This window comes from Haliotis asinina, chromosome 2 (genome assembly GCF_037392515.1).
Source record: "Haliotis asinina isolate JCU_RB_2024 chromosome 2, JCU_Hal_asi_v2, whole genome shotgun sequence".
Classification (NCBI taxonomy): Eukaryota; Metazoa; Mollusca; class Gastropoda; order Lepetellida; family Haliotidae; genus Haliotis; species Haliotis asinina.
The window spans coordinates 12,193,953-12,210,594 of NC_090281.1; the positions used below are offsets into that span (position 1 = coordinate 12,193,953).

Here is a 16,642-nt window from a genome sequence, read left to right on the forward strand (position 1 = left end):
AGAGCTATTGACCTACAGTTCGTGCGCACTGAGCGCGCTGTAGGTAACTATTTGAGAGGTTGGCGCATGCACGTTGATAGAAACATAGACATTACAGATATCAAGCCTCTGATAGCTGATAAGGTCAACCAGGAACTAAATAACCTAGGAAGTATCAAGTTTCAGATCACAGTGAAAATGTCGCTCGATAAGCAGGTTGGGGGCCCCACAGGGGCCACTGAGTATGTTCAGCCTTACTTCCGAGGTCAACAAGAGGTCGTCACACATGCAGAGACCATTGACGCATCAATCGATACAAGTTTTCAGCAGATACGAGAATACCTAGAACGCTACACACACTTGGGGTCCGGGTGGGCTGTAGATAAAATCGATAATGTCTATCTAGACATAGCTAACTACGTGCCGTTCAGAGGCGGGTCATACCTAGCCTTGCCTCCCTACTATAGGAACAAACATGCCATAGTAAACGTTAAGAATAGAGGAAACGATTGCCTTAGGTTAGCTATCAGGTCAGCCTTATTTCCAGCTGGCAAGAATTCAGATAGGCTTTCTAGCTATCCCCAAGATGATGGGCTTAATTGGGATGGTATAGATGAACCCACCCCAATATCCCAGATCACTAAAGTAGAAAAACAGAACAATCTGGCTATAAATGTCTTTGGGCACGAAGGCAACACAACAATAGTACACAGGGTCAGCCCGGTGAAGGATCGTCAAGTTATCAATATATTCATGATCCAGCGAGGTGAAAAGTATCACTACACATGGATAAAACATCTCAGCCGGTTGTTGCACGACCAATCGGCACACAGAGAAAAGACCCACTTCTGTGAACGATGCCTACACGGTTTCAGTCGAGCTGATTTATTAGAATCCCACCGGGATGATTGTCAAGGTGTGGGGCAGACGGCCATACGAGTCGACATGCCTAAGGAAGGTGAAAATATCCTAAAATTCAGTAACCACAAGAACCAAATGTCTGTACCTTATATTATATACGCCGACTTCGAAGCCTTAGTTGTGGGTGGGGATTCCCCCACACCCCCTAGTGGGGGTAGCTTCACCCACAAGACACAAGAGCATAAAGCCTGTTCGTTTGGATACATTGTCGTCCGTTGTGACGGGGAAACGAAAGCTCCGGTAGTGTATAGGGGGCCTGACGCGGCTGAAAGGTTTCTAAAGTGTTTGCAGGAGGAAGAAAAAATTATTAGGAATGCATTGTATAGAATCGCTCCCATGCGTATGACCCGAGCCGACAGGCTAGCTCACGCTAGTAGCACTAACTGTCACGTGTGCGACTCACCACTTAACGGTGATTCGGTGAGAGATCACTGTCACATAACTGGTAAGTATAGAGGCGCCGCTCACAGCGCGTGCAACCTCAAGCTTAAAATCAACCCTAAGACAATAAACATCCCCGTTGTCTTTCACAACTTGAGAGGGTACGACTCACACTTGATCATGCAGGCCATCGCGAAAATCGATGGTAATATAACGTGCATCCCCAACAACATGGAGAGATACATCTCCTTCAGCTTAAACGGACTTAGGTTCATTGACTCGTTTCAGTTCCTCCTGTCGTCACTCGACAGTCTGGTCAAGGCCAACAATACCTTCCCTATCACCGATCGATACACAGACGCCGAGACTAGACCCCTGCTTATGAGGAAGGGTGTGTACCCCTATGAGTACATAGATAGTTGGGCCAAGTTCACCGAGACCAGACTACCCCCTATTGACTGCTTTTATAGCAAGCTGAATGAGGCGTCCGTCTCACGAGATGATTACTCGCACGCGACTAACGTATGGAATAAACTGGGTTGTAAGAACCTGGGTGATTATCACGACCTGTACTTGAGGACAGATGTACTGCTGTTAGCCGACGTGTTTGAAACGTTTCGGCGGACCTGTTTAAAGCAGTATAAACTCGACCCCGCATGGTATTACACCAGCCCAGGTCTGTCGTGGGACGCCTTGCTTAAAAAGACCGGAGTTAATTTGGAATTGCTCACAGATTACGACATGCACCTATTCATTGAGAAAGGCTTGCGAGGTGGGATTTCCATGGCATCCAAACGATACGCGAAAGCAAATAATCAATACGTGAAAGGTTACGATCCTAACAAACCAACCAATCACATTCTATACCTCGACGCAAACAACCTGTACGGCTGGGCCATGAGTCAGTATCTACCTACAGGGGGATTCGAATGGGTACCCCACGTTGAGCTATCCCCTTGCACCCGAACGTATGAGGGTTAACACAGACTGGATGTCTGAGTACCAACATAACTTGTCAGGTGGTCGTGTGACAGACGTTGAAAAACTCGTGCCTAACTTAATGAATAAGACCAAGTACATCGTTCACTATCGCAACCTACAGCTGTACCTGTCGTTGGGTATGAGGCTGACCAAAATACACAGGGTGCTCATGTTCGACCAGAGCCCATGGATGGAGCCCTACATCAGAATGAACACAGACCTACGAAAAAAAGCCACCAGTGATTTTGAGAAAAATCTCTACAAGCTCATGAACAACTCGGTGTTTGGTAAGACTATGGAGAACCTGAGGAAACGCGTGACCGTGAAGCTGGTTAGATCTAGTGAGGAAGACAAGCTCAGGAAATTGATAGCCAATCCGGCATTCAACCGTAGTAAGATATTCACAGACAACCTGGTTGCCCTACACATGAAGAAAAGCCACATAAAATTCAACCGGCCTGTTTACGTGGGGATGAGCATCCTCGATTTATCCAAACACCTGATGTACGACTTTTACTACAACGAGCTCAAGAAACAGTACGGCGACAGGTGTGAAGTACTGTACACTGACACGGATTCCCTACTAATGGAGATTCGAACCGAGGACGTGTACGAGGACATGAAAAAACACCTCGATTTATACGACACCAGCGACTACCCTAAGACCCATACCCTACACAGTACGGTAAATAAAAAGGTCCTAGGTAAGATGAAGGACGAGTGTGCTGGCACGCCCATAGCCGAGTACATAGGTTTGAGACCTAAGATGTACTCCATACTGAAAGCCGACAATAGTGAGATCCGGAAGGCTAAGGGGGTTAAGAAGTATGTGGTGAAACAACACATCAAACACGCCAGATTCAAGGAAGCCCTGTTCAAGACCCGTACCTTTAGACATAAAATGAACACACTTAGAAGTGATGGACATAAGATATACGGACTGACTATAAACAAGACGTCACTATCACCTATGGACACGAAACGTTGGATAGCTATTGATGGAATAAACACATACGCGTATGGACATGAAAAAATTTGAGGCTATTTACTACAGCCCGCGTGGGTACTGGAAAGGAGCTAGCGCAGTAGATAAGCTAGCTAAACTAGCGCGAGTACCCCCGTAGGAAGCCAAAGCGTGGCTTGAAAAACAAGCCCTGTGGCAGATCTATTTACCGGCACCACGCTACGTGCCTAGAAGGAGGTTCGGTATTAACATACCTAATAGCATTCACCAGGCAGACCTATTGTTCCTACCCCACGATAAGAGGTACAAGTATGCCTTAACCGTAGTGGATGTAGCCAGTCGTTACAAGGAAGCCGAACCCTTGACCACGAAAGATTCGGCCCAGGTAGCCAGAGGATTCGAACGCATATACAAACGCAGCCCGCTGACGTGGCCAACAGAGCTGCAAGTTGACCCCGGACGGGAGTTCATGGGTGCCGTGTCACAACTGCTAGCCAAACACGATACAAAGGTCAGGCGTGGCACGGCCGGAGCCCATCGCAGCCAAGCCATAGTTGAGAGATTTAATAGGACTTTGGCTGAGCGCTTGTTCGGCTATCAGTATGCTAGGGAGATGGCCACCCCTGGAAAACGATCGACTGAATGGGTCACGAGGTTACCCAAGGTGGTGTCGGCAATCAACCATGAAGTCACCCGTCTCACCGGTAAGAAACCGGCAGACGCTATCAAATTAAAATCAATAGTTGCAGAGTCGGCCGCTCCATTGCGTGGGAAGGAGAAACAAATACCAGATAGGGCCCTAGTGAGGTATCTATACCAGCCGGGGGAACACGAGGGTGATAGCCGTAAGCGAGCCACCGATCCTATATGGTCAGTCAAAACTTACAACATAGATAAAGTGGATATGAAAGCCGACGAACCTAACTTGTACTACTTGAGGGATGGGCCGGGTAGGGGATTTGTAAGAGAAGAATTATTGATCGTACCGTACGGCACAGTGTTACCTCCTACCAAGGCACAGTAATTACCGCCAACTTTTTTGTAGTAGGGGTAATAGTAGCAAGAGCTAATGACCCAACCAAAGCCTTATTTAGTAAATAAGGCTTTGTAGAGACATTTTGTGAAAGTGAGCCAGAACCCCCATTCCCTATACTACTACAATACAATATAAAACCGGGCTATAGATTGCCAACAACTGAAGGTAGATCACCATACTAGGGACCATGGGGACTTACAGTACTTTTGCTACCTGCATGGACCCTAGCTGGATTTACATCATCCCCTCAGCCGTCAGCAATTTCGGAAATCTAGCCATACAATAAAAATACACTTATACTACCATTAAAAACGTGGAAATTTAGAATTTACTTTGTATGTTTGTGGACTTACGCACCCTCTCAGGAGGACAATAATTTTACAATACTTCAACCCCCTTTGAGGGTACAGCCACCAACAATTCAAGTTACTAATTCAAACTACCAGTCATTAAAATACATCTATTTACAGAAACATATTATTCAAAATTCAACCAAAAAATCAATTTCTTTTAAAAAACCTATAATTAAATGAGAATTAACGCTGGTAAAAAGATCCTTAATTGTTTTAACTGTAAAATACTTATCCCTTGTGATGGAGAATTCAACACAGTCAAGCAGAATATGCTTGACCGTGACTCTCTCATCACAAGGGATACAAAATGGAGGATCTTCACCTTTTAACAGGTACGCATGAGTGTATCTAGTGTGGCCAACACGACATCGTCGCAAAATAACCTCTTCAAATCTGGACTGACAACCCAAACGGGTATAACCAATGTAAGGTTTTGTCTCATGTAATTTATTGATACCCACTTGGGTGTCCCACTTCTTTTGCATGAGATCATGGATATAAGATCTAATGGTGGCTTTGTAATCACTATAAGGAATAAGAAGTGGTGTCACATATTTGTTGAGTGCTGCTTTAGCAGCAAGGTCAGCCAGTGTGTTACCAGAAATGCCTACATGGCTGGGTAACCAACAAAAGACGATGTCGTATTGGCCAGTAGCAAGATCATTATACAATTCAATAATTTCTATTAAAAGTGGATGTTTGCAAGAAATATTTTTAATAGCCTGAAGGCAAGAAAGAGAATCGGAATAGATTATATATTGTTTATGTTTCGGGTGTCTTTGAATATATTTGAGAGCTGTTAATATGGCGTTAGCTTCAGCTGTAAAAATAGAACTATTATCTGGTAATCTAGAAGATATTGTTCTGGATCCAATGACAGTGGCACAAGCCACTGCGCCACCGTCCTTGACCCATCTGTAAATAAAGGTTTGTAATTGCTATATTTATGCTTTAATTGATGATATTCTTGTTTATATTGTAAGTCATTTGTTTCTGATTTTTTAAATGTAGTTAATGTTAGGTCAACTTGTGGCCTAACCAACTGCCAAGGAGGAGAAGAAAGAAGACGGGAAGGCGATATACTTTCCAGCTCAATACCGGCAGAAGAAATAAATGGTTTAATTCTGTGCCCAAGAGGTGGAACAAGAGAAGACTTTTTGTTATACAAATCCTCATAAAGGGGATTGAACACACAGTTATAGGCTGGGTTAGATTCATCAGAATATAATTTAGTAGTGTATTGTAAAGACAATTTTATACGACATTGATGTAAGAGATGGTTCATCGGCCTCAACGTAGAAACTATCAATAGGTGAAGTTCTGAAAGACCCAAGGCAAAGTCTTAAGCCTTGATGGTGGACAGAATCAAGAAGTTTAAGGTTGCTGTTGCAGGCTCCACCATATACGATGGAACCATAATCGAGTTTCGAACGTATGAGTGATCGATACAGGTGTAAGAGGGTTGCTTGATCCCCTCCCCACTTTGAGTTGGAAACAACTTTCAACAAGTCAAGAGCCTTCAAGCATTTAGTTTTAAGGGACTTGATATGAGGCAGAAATGTTAAATGGGAGTAAAAAATTAGGCCCAAGAACTTGGCCTCCTTTACAACCTTGATGGGAGTGCCAACTAGAGATAGTTCAGGGTCCTTATGTGGTTTATATTTTCTGCAAAAATGTATACAGTTAGTTTTGGATTTAGAAAATTTAAAGCCGTTTTCAAGACACCATTTATTTATTTTGTTTAAACACAACTGCAGTTGTCGTTCAATAGTATGCATATTTTTCCCACGACAAGAAATATTAAAATCATCCACAAATAACGATCCATCAATTGAATCGTTTAAACTTTTGATAAACTGTTTATCTTTATGCTAAAAAGTGTGACAGACAAAATACTGCCTTGTGGAACACCCTGATCCTGATTGTAATGATCAGACAGGGTAGAACCCACTCGAACTTGAAACTGTCTGTCCTTTAAAAAATTTGCTATAAATTGAGGTAAACGACCTCGCAAGCCGTAGTCATGTAGGTCTCTTAAAATACCATATTTCCAGGTTGTGTCATATGCTTTTTCTAGATCAAAAAAGATAGACACAGCATGTTGTTTATTAATTAGTGCATTTTTAACAAATGATTCTAAACGCACTAAGTGATCGACAGTACTTCTGTTTTTACGGAAACCACACTGTATATCAGTTATTTGTTTCCAAGTACCAAACTAGTCGATTGTTTATCATGCGTTCCATGGTCTTGCAAACACAACTAGTCAATGAAATCGGACGATAATTGGATGGATCCGTATGATCACGTCCAGGTTTAGGTATGGGTACTACTATGGCGTCACGCCATGAGGGAGGAAAGTTACCCGATGTCCAAATATCATCAAAAATATTGAGAAGAGTTTCTAGGCAGGATTCTGGTAAGTGCTTCAGGAGTTGATAATGTATGTTATCAGCTCCTGTAGCAGTGTCATGAGCTTGATCAAGAGCAGTATGGAGTTCATGAATAGAAAACGTTTCATTATAATCTTCCCCATTATCAGAATTGAAATTAATAGTTTTCTTTTCTTGTTGTTTTTGATATTGCTGGAATTTTGGTACATAATTTGAAGAGGAAGAGTGTTTAGCAAGGGTTTCACCTAGTTTATTAGCAATATCTGATTTATCAGTAAGCAATTGATCTCCATGTTTGAGATGATGGATAGATTTAGTACCTTTACCTTTGATTTTCTGGACCATGTTCCATACCTTGGACATGGGTGTCCGAGAATTTATTTTGGACACATAATTTTGCCAAGATTGGCGTTTGTTTTGTTTAAAAGTACGCCGTGCTTTAGCATTTAAAATTTTAAATTTATTTAAATTATGTACCATAGGATGGCGACGGAAATAATGTTCTGCCTTTTTCCTTGCCTTCCTAGCTTGTTTGCACTCATCGTTGAACCATGGTTTTCTTATGTGTGGAACTACAGAGGAATTTGGTATACACTCATCAGCTATGGAATTCAGTTCATCAGTAAAACATTTAATAGCATCAGGAACGTCAATAAAAAGTTCGGGTTTAAGTTTTTCAGCACACAGTGTTTCATATAAAGTCCAGTTAGCCTTTGTAAAATTCCGCCTTGATGATGGAGGAACATCAGATGGAGTTACAGCTTTTAATATAGTAGGAAAATGGTCACTTCCACAGAGGTCATCGTGGACTGACCATTCAAATTCATTTAATAGTTCTGAATTTGTAAGTGACAAGTCGAGAGCAGAATAAGTCCCTGTACCAGGGTGTAAATATGTGTTGGAACCATCATTATAAATACATAAATCATTGTCAGAACAAAAGTCCTCCAACAATTTACCTCTAGTGTTTGTATTTACACTACCCCAGAGTGGGTTGTGGCCATTTAAATCTCCCATTATAATACAGGGCTTCGGGAGCTGATCATATAGAGCTTGAAGATCGGTTTTGGCAAAAGCCGAAGATGGTGAAATATAAAGAGAGCATAGCGTAAATGCTACATGTAAAATAATTCTCACTGCAACAGCCTGCATATTAGTATTAAGTGAAACAGGGCTTTGAATAACGTTTTGTTTGACTAGAATGGATGATCCGCCAGTGGCCCTATCACCCAGAGGTGAAAAACAATGATATGCATTAAAATGGCGAAGGTCAAATGCATCTGTTTGTTTTAAATATGTCTCTTGGAGACATAATGCTGAAGGTGTGAAATCTTGGACTAATAGCTGTAATTCATGTAAATTAGTCCTCAAACCTCTGCAGTTCCATTGTACAATATTATTGGAATAAACTATCTTTTGGGGGGATTTTTGGGGGATCTACCCCGCACTCTTTTGGAGGGCGACAAGCTATGTGCCCTAGAATGGACGTTTTCAGAAACGTCCATATCTTCAAGAGACCCATATTTATTAAACAATTGAATTTTATTTCGTGACCCCTTAGGAGCTCTGCCACTTTGTTGTTTTGAAGCATCAGACTTAGGTTTGGGTTTAGTTTTAACAATTTGTTGTCTATCAGCTGTTGAATGAGACTCAGAGCGTGACTGTGAAGATGACTTATGATCAGAGGACTTTGATGTAGTAGGAAGTGATTCCTCAGTCTGGGATGATATAGCAGGGTATAAAACCTGTGGGGAGTCGGAACTGACCCAAGTCAAGGTAGTTTGGCATCCTGTGGATGATTTTGTTATTTTAGAGTTGGATTCAGATGATGATTTTGCTACTGTAGCATAACTTTCTAGAAGGTCAGATCTCTCCACCAGTTTCTTTGCCTCAGAAAAAGAGATATTTTGGGTGAACTTTATTTTGTTAATCGCCATTTGCTCTTTCCATATTGGACACTGTTTTGACGAAGATGAATGGTCGCCAGAGCAGTTAGTGCATTTTTTAAAGTCACTGTCACAATCTTCTGTTGTGTGTGTCTTCGCACCACAGTGAGCACACACAACAGACAATGTGCAGGTAGATACACCGTGTCCATATTTCTGACATTTAAAACACCTGAGCGGGTTGGGGATGTAGGTTTCAACTTGGATATTGCAGTAACCCGCCTTTACTGATTTGGGAGCATTTGGCAATGAAAAAGAAAACAGATAGGTATTTGTTTGGATTGTTTCATTGTTTTTTCGGGTGGAAAAGCGCTTCACATACAGCACACCTTGATCCTTCATTTCGCATGCTATATCAAGCTCGGACATGTCAGCAAACAACCGATCACGATCTCTGACGATACCTTTACTTGTGTTCAAGGTCTTGTGAGCAGAGACCGTGACCGGAATGCCCACAAAAGATTTAATGTTCATCAGATTGGTTGTCTGCTGTTTCTTGCCACACTCTATTAGCAATGCACCCGAACGCAAGCGTCTAATGTTCTTGACATCCCCAGCAATACCTTGAATGCCCTTAGATACTGCGAAAGGGTTCAACTTCAATGGTGTCTTGTCCGGAGTCTCAATAACGAGGAAACGTGGCCAATACTCAATCGATAGAGACGGTCTATGAGAAGTATCAACGGGATCAATTTCAAGTGGACGTTTGGTTTTTTTGGGGGGTATTTCATAAGCCATGATTGGTGTCATATGATTCATCATCCGAGCTCCCCACCCACCACGGAGTATCACAAGGACAATGCTAAAGCAAGCGGGCCTCCAGCTTGCAGCACCAAGGATACCCGGATGATATACTCCAGCAGAAGAATTAAGAGATTAATAATTCTACCAGATTGGCCCATGAGCCACCGCCTTCTGGCATAGGACTCTAGGCAAATTACAGAACAACATACTTCAAATTCAAAATGTTTTAGATTATAAAGCCAAGTCCAAATTTACAACGATTCCAAATGATATATGTGCATTGATAAATATAATAATGCCCCATGCACAGGGCTTGGCATGACCAGCCGATTGGTCGAACCGGGCCTATTCGACCACCCGTCTAGGCGGAGTCAGGGCCGAAGTGGTGTATTGAGCAACAGGAACACGGTTGCAAGCTCCTATTGCTCTCAACCACCAGGATCCCCTCCTCCGCCGACACAGGGCTGCAACCCACGGCAAACGGGTTGGTGGACCAAATATCCCCCCGGGTCCACTACGGGGATGTCGGCGAGCTCTTGGCGTTACCCAGCACCCACCACGAGGAGGTGGCTCGCCATGGGTGCCTGAAATTTTTGAAGAAAGAAGTAGTTTGAAGATTGCACATTATTGTTTTTGTTTTTATCCTGGGACGACTTTGAAACATTTCACAGCTGGTCAATAGTTAAAAAAATATAAAGTCATTATACCCCACCATGTGTTTTTGCAGGGGGTATTAGAAAGTGCTGCGTCAGTATGTGTGTGCATCCATGCATATTTGTCTTTTCGAGAGAACTTCAGAACTCAAAACCATTCACTATTTCTTCACCAAACTTGGCACACAGACAGATCTGGTGGAATAATGGTGCCTTTTGGTAGTTTTGGATTTCTGTATATATGTAATTTTCTGAACAAAATTGATACTTTACCCTTATCCTGACTCAGGCTTATTATGCTTACCTCCTCCCTCTATGCAAAGATAATGGCACACTTGAAATCCCTTGAAGTTCCCTTCTAACTGAAGCAGACGAACAACACACACACCCATCAGAAACCTCCCTTTCCTGCCATTGCAGTCACATGACTGTCCATGCTTGTCACTCTCTCCAAAATCTCATAAACCCGACATGAGAATTACTGTGAATTCAATGTGCCTGAAAAGGGCGGTTGGGAGGGCTTGATGCCATGAGTCAGGATATGTATAAAATATGAATTTTATTCAGAAAATTACACACTTTTTCTTATCCTGACTCATGCTTATTATGCTTACAGAATCCAGTGGAAATGGCAGTGGATCAGCCATGCCGGATACTGTTGACTGCCATACAAATACGTCCAGAACTTCCCCACTTTGTGGGGAACCACAAAGGTGATAGTTCAGTCCTATCCTATTCTTCCAGTATTCATCTGTGTGATGGGCTGGATCACATATAGCCAAAGTTGTGTTCTCTTGAAGCATTCTTTGACTGGAATGTGATGATATATATATAAGCTAGTGTCCTGCTAGTGTTTAGTGCAACTGTATGTCAAGATTTCCATCAGGACTGGTCCCGACCCTTCTTCATGTATAAGTATCTTCACTATGAGTACGGGGTCATAATAACACATGCTAGCCTTGTCAAGACATGCGCATGGACTCTAAACGATTATACTCTGCAGAGCGTCTTGGTCTCACAAGTCACATGATAAAAGGGAAACTGCTTTGTTTGTAGATGTTTTGTGGCAGCAACTACACTGGTGAAACATCAACACCACTCAACAGACATTAAACATCTACAAAGCAGACACCAAATCAGCCATTTCGGAACACATCACCAAATTACCTCAATACAAAATCAACTGGGACACTGTCAAAACACTTACAAACAACACACATGATTACACTCTGCAGAAATTGGCTGAAGCTTCTCATCAAACTAACATTCCTCACCACTAGCTTCTCACTAATTAATCCCCCTAACAACTTGGCTTCTGCCAAGTTAACTTCATTTCACCTACTGTCATTGTAATCCAACTCATCTCAGTTTGTTATTTTATCATCATCATCATGTCATTGCAGCCCATCATGTAACATTCTTTGATGCCTTGTTTTCCACATTTCTTGTATATATACTGGTGTACCTCATCATTCCCCATTATGCTTGAAAACGGTAAGAACCTATAAAAACATTGCAATTGTTAAAATAAAGAAGTTCATAATCCATAAAGTTGTGTCATCTCTGAATCAGGAACCGCTGTAATGAGCGTAGTTGTAGACGTCCTCGTCCGGACAAATGCTGTGCTGATGTGAGCAGACCAAGTAGACAATGAAACTGTTGTAGTGGTAACGAATAGAGTAGAGTTTGTTTAATCATGGCTTGAATTTTGATCCATTGATCCACTGGGATGATGATGCGGTTCAACGGAGTGATGAATTGAATCCCAAGGAATTGAAAATCTTGCTGTGGCTGTAATTCCAAATTTAGTAGATTCACAAGTCAGAGTTGAGTTAACAGCCTGATGCTGAAGTCTAACTGCAGTCTGAGTTGACTGACTTGTGATACGCTTGAATGCTGTCATCCAGGTATAAGGCACTGTGAAGTCCGGGCCAATGAAGGCAGGTGACTATTGGCTTGGTGACCATAGTAAATAACCACTGGGTAGAAGATATTCCAAACGGTAAAACTATCGATTGGTAGCGCTGACTGTTGAATAAAAAGTGCAGATATTTATTGGAGTCTGGATGTATCGGAATGTGACGGCAGGCATCTTGTAGATCAATGCTGGCTAGATAATCTGCTGGCCGGGTTGAGATGCCACAATTGCGGTAGACGGATCATTCTGAACCTTTCTGGCTTCAGCCGATAATCCTTGTTGAATTCTTTTATGCTGTATGTAACTTGAAACTTTTCCTTGGAGTTTTTCTTGGGTACCAGAACAACTGGGGAGAAGAGTCCTGGTGTTAGTCAACCCAGGTGTAGTTTTGGATCTTGTGACTCATGAAGAATGAAAGCAGCTGAGGGTGGAAGGCTCCAGTCATTCCGAAACTGATCTTCAGCGCTTTCCTTCTTTAGCGCTCCTGGCAGGGAGTCCTGTTCCAGCGGACCACCTGTTTCTTCCGTATGAGCGAGAAAGGGCCCTTGATGTTGCGAGCAATGTACTTCTTGTCTCTGAACCCAGGAGGACTAGTTGGAGTAACAATGAGAAGTCCGCTGGAGAACAGCAGTCACAGTGTCAATCGACTTTATCATCATTACTTCCCTGAAGTCCCAAGTAACAGATACAGCAACATCCTCAATTCTGCCGTTGAATACAAAGGATGCTGACCAGAGAGCTCTATACAAGGGTTTAGTAAAAGCTGTCCCTCAAAGACGCTGATAGTTGACCTAGTCAGTGTAGTAAATTCAGTCCCACAGATGTCGAGGCTTCATACTCCGAAATGAATTGTTGATCCTTCTTCTGGATGATAAGTGCAGAAAGAATCATCCACTCTTCTTCTCTTCTTCAATCTCTGAGTTGTTTAACTTGGAGATGAGAGCCTTGTTGATAGCCCTGGAATGGGTGAGCCTAAAGGAGGTACGCAGAGAAGTTGTATCCAGCTGAGCTAGTCGCTTATCCTCCACTTTGTTGGATCTATTGCGAGTCTCATTGATGAGTTTGTATGATTTGTCTATTTCAGGCGGCTTCATTAAGGACTCCATATGATGAAGACGGAATCGATGAACGCTGAAGGCCAGGATGTGTTGTTGCTGATACCTAGTCCCTGTCTGAAAGGCTGTAGCCAAAGTTACTGGGATGGTAGACATCGGCGCAACCAGCTGAAACATCAAAGTGTCAATGTCCTCATTACTCATCATATTGGTATGAGCCTCATTGGAGTCCTTGGATGGGGAGACTAAGTCTGAACTGTTCGTGATCCACAATGTAGCCTCTGAATCCGAGAAAAGGGCTTCCGCCTTCTGCAAGCGCGAGCATGAGTGGGGAATGATGTCCATGCGGCGACTATCACCGATGTGACCTGTGCGGCGACAGGTCCTCCTGTCTGTATGTATCCCTGGAACGACTTCCATTCCATGAGTGCCTTCGCTCTTTTCTACATGAGTCCATATATGATGAAGACTACGAACGATGATGATGGCATCTCTCATGCATAGGGGAAGGAGACAGGACAAATGCAGGTGCTGACTGTCGTCTCCGTTCTTCTTCAAAATGGCAATCCATCAAATTCATCATATGAGTGGTGAACTGTTGCATGAAGAAACCGATGTCAAGTGACAAGTTGGTTCCCAGAAGCATCTGACGTGTGGAGTGTAGAAGTTGTAGTTGTCTGCGTCAATAGTAGACTCTCTGAAGCATGCAGTGCAGTAGATGACGTAGTTGATGAAGTTCTAAATTAGACTAATATTAGACGCTGCTTCTTGATCATGCATGCTAGGGGTCTTTACCTCAGGAAGTAGTAGTGGAGGTTCATCCTAGATGTGACACTCATCAGGAGTGATGACCTCACTGCTGAAAGACTCTGAACTAGTCATGGAGTGTTGTTTCAGTGCAGGTCTAGGAGATGAATGTCAGCTGTTAACAAGTGGTTACAAGACACAGAATCAACCGATTTAGACATGACTAGCGAGAGCCGACGTTGTTTGTCCTTTGCACGCCTTAGAACAGAACATACATGTAATGCAAATTCTGAATCACATAAATTCTTGCAAAGTTCACAGCGAACAGTTGAGGAACAAATAGGTTTGCATGAAGGACATACTTACTGCTGACAGCTGGAATTTACAACGGAAACAAAATTCTGACCAAGTCTAAGTTGACAAAAAATGTGTCCAAAACACAAGAAAATTCATAAATTTTACATAAAGATGATAGCAATAACGATCCAAAAACTGAATACAACATATTTTAGTTTATAGGAACGAAATTAAAGCAGAAATTTATTGCCGTATTGGGACCCAGAGTGCCTCAAGCTGTCCTCATCAAGCAACGAAGACAGTGACAAGCATGGTGGGTCATGTGACCATACTGGCAGGGAAGGGAGGCTCCCGATGGGTGAGTGTAGGTACAGTCCCAAAACTGGCAGTCTTCAGATGACGTAATTAGGGTGGTGGTATAATCCACAGCCAGAATTGGGACATAAGGGAACTGCATTGCCAGATTTGGAACAGCTACCATCACTAATTGGGACAAATTGGTCTGTTTGAAAATGAGATTATGTTAATTAATCCTGTGTGAAAATGAAAAATGAATTAAGGTCAGTTTAGCCTTAATTAAGTCATTGCTACCAACCTGATCAGTTGCTATGTAGGCAGGTTAATCCTAATGGAATTTTGCTCATCTGATGATAAAGAACACAGTGTGTTTGTCTCTGAGAACTCTTTAATTTTGGACAGGATAGGGTGTATATGGTTGTGAACACACTTTCTTTTATACACTTAGAGACAGGAAATGGTATGGATGGAACTTTTAAGATTTGTCCCAAACTCTTCTACCAGTTATAGAATTATCATTCACTCACAACAGCCTTTTCAATGTGTCCCCAAGTTATTCTGCTTACTATATGACCAAAAGATGTGAACATACTGATCAACTTTTTGAAGTTGAACGCTACTGAACAGATGTTGACATTTCAGCCGACAACTATTATGATAAGGGTCTCGGGTCCAAATGAGCATACCACTGAAATCCCTTATCTAACAGGCGTGCTGGTCTGCTTGGGGGAATTAACTCAGCAAAGAGTCCGAAGTCACAAGAAGCTAATTACAATTTTATTAACAAGAAATAGAACAACAAGGCTGGCCACAGAGAGTCGGTACAACCCTCTGGGCTGAGGGCTAGAGTTGGTCTGAGTTGGAAGTCTAAACCCTTCTGTGCGACAAATGGAGTTGGAGACTATTTAACCAAACTTGAAACAATAAAAAGGTTGTGGCTCTTTAAAAGATACAAAATGGGTGTGCCCTATAATAGCCAATGAAATACTGAATATACAGAGTCGGGTGTGGCCTACTGGAATAACCAGGCAGAGGGGAGTGCTCTTAATCCAATTAATCCTATCTTAAGTGGCATTAATCGTGCTGGCACATTTACTGTATGCTTGGGCTAGTTCTATCCAAGCCTGTTTTGATGTGTCAATTATAATAGCTTGGATTACAATAGATGTGCTTCACTGGGCCATGGCTTAAAGGCCGAGTCACAAGAAAGTAAGATTCTTTATGGATAACAACTTCTTTTATTGTACTTGATGCATCGTTTCAGTGTGGATTCATATACCGTTGTCAAACAAAATCATATACACAAGAAGAAGTTGTCATCCATAAAGAATGTATATAGAGATGTTGGGTTTGGAAAATACATGTTCTCTGAATTTGCGTTCAATCCAGTCAAAAATCATCTCAGTAGAGATGGTGAACTACTGTGTGGATGGAAACTGTCATTCGTCCAAGTACAAAGCAGGACTTGAAACTGACAAGAGTTTGCACCAGTTTCCGTCAGATCCAGTCATCCGAAAAAAAATTGATGTAGTTTGTTTGCAACCCACAAACCTAAAACAAGCCATGTGTACAAGTATCACATCTTCCTAAATTACATAATGTGGCAGACACAGGACTCGGGCGCACGAGTCATAAATCAATTTATTTTGTTTATAGTGTATAGCCTGATAGGTGTTAAGTTTAAATTGCATGTGGTCAGTGATTCAAGCTGTGTATTGCATGTTGTCTTTAGCAGACAGGCAGGTGTCAATAAAGACATATTGATAAAAAGGTGTCAATAAACCAGACATTGAGCTCTCTCTGTGACAGAGGCTGCTTACCACAATCAACAAGTTTTTTTTATGTTACGAGTAGATTAGTTTCCAACTTTACAGGTTGAATTGGCATTTTTGATGAATTGTTTCTGTATGTTCATACTGAAAGGTATCAGAATCTGCAAAGTTGTGTTTTATGTTGCTTGTGACCTTTAAGCGGTGT

General features: G+C 42.2%; 1 protein-coding gene across 1 annotated transcript in view; it reads right to left on the reverse strand.

Annotated features, from left to right (window-relative positions):
- Positions 1 to 16,642, reverse strand: part of LOC137273237 (coiled-coil domain-containing protein 18-like) — a 73,331-nt gene that overhangs the window by 51,558 nt on the left and 5,131 nt on the right. The gene's annotated exons all lie outside the window — the stretch shown is intronic.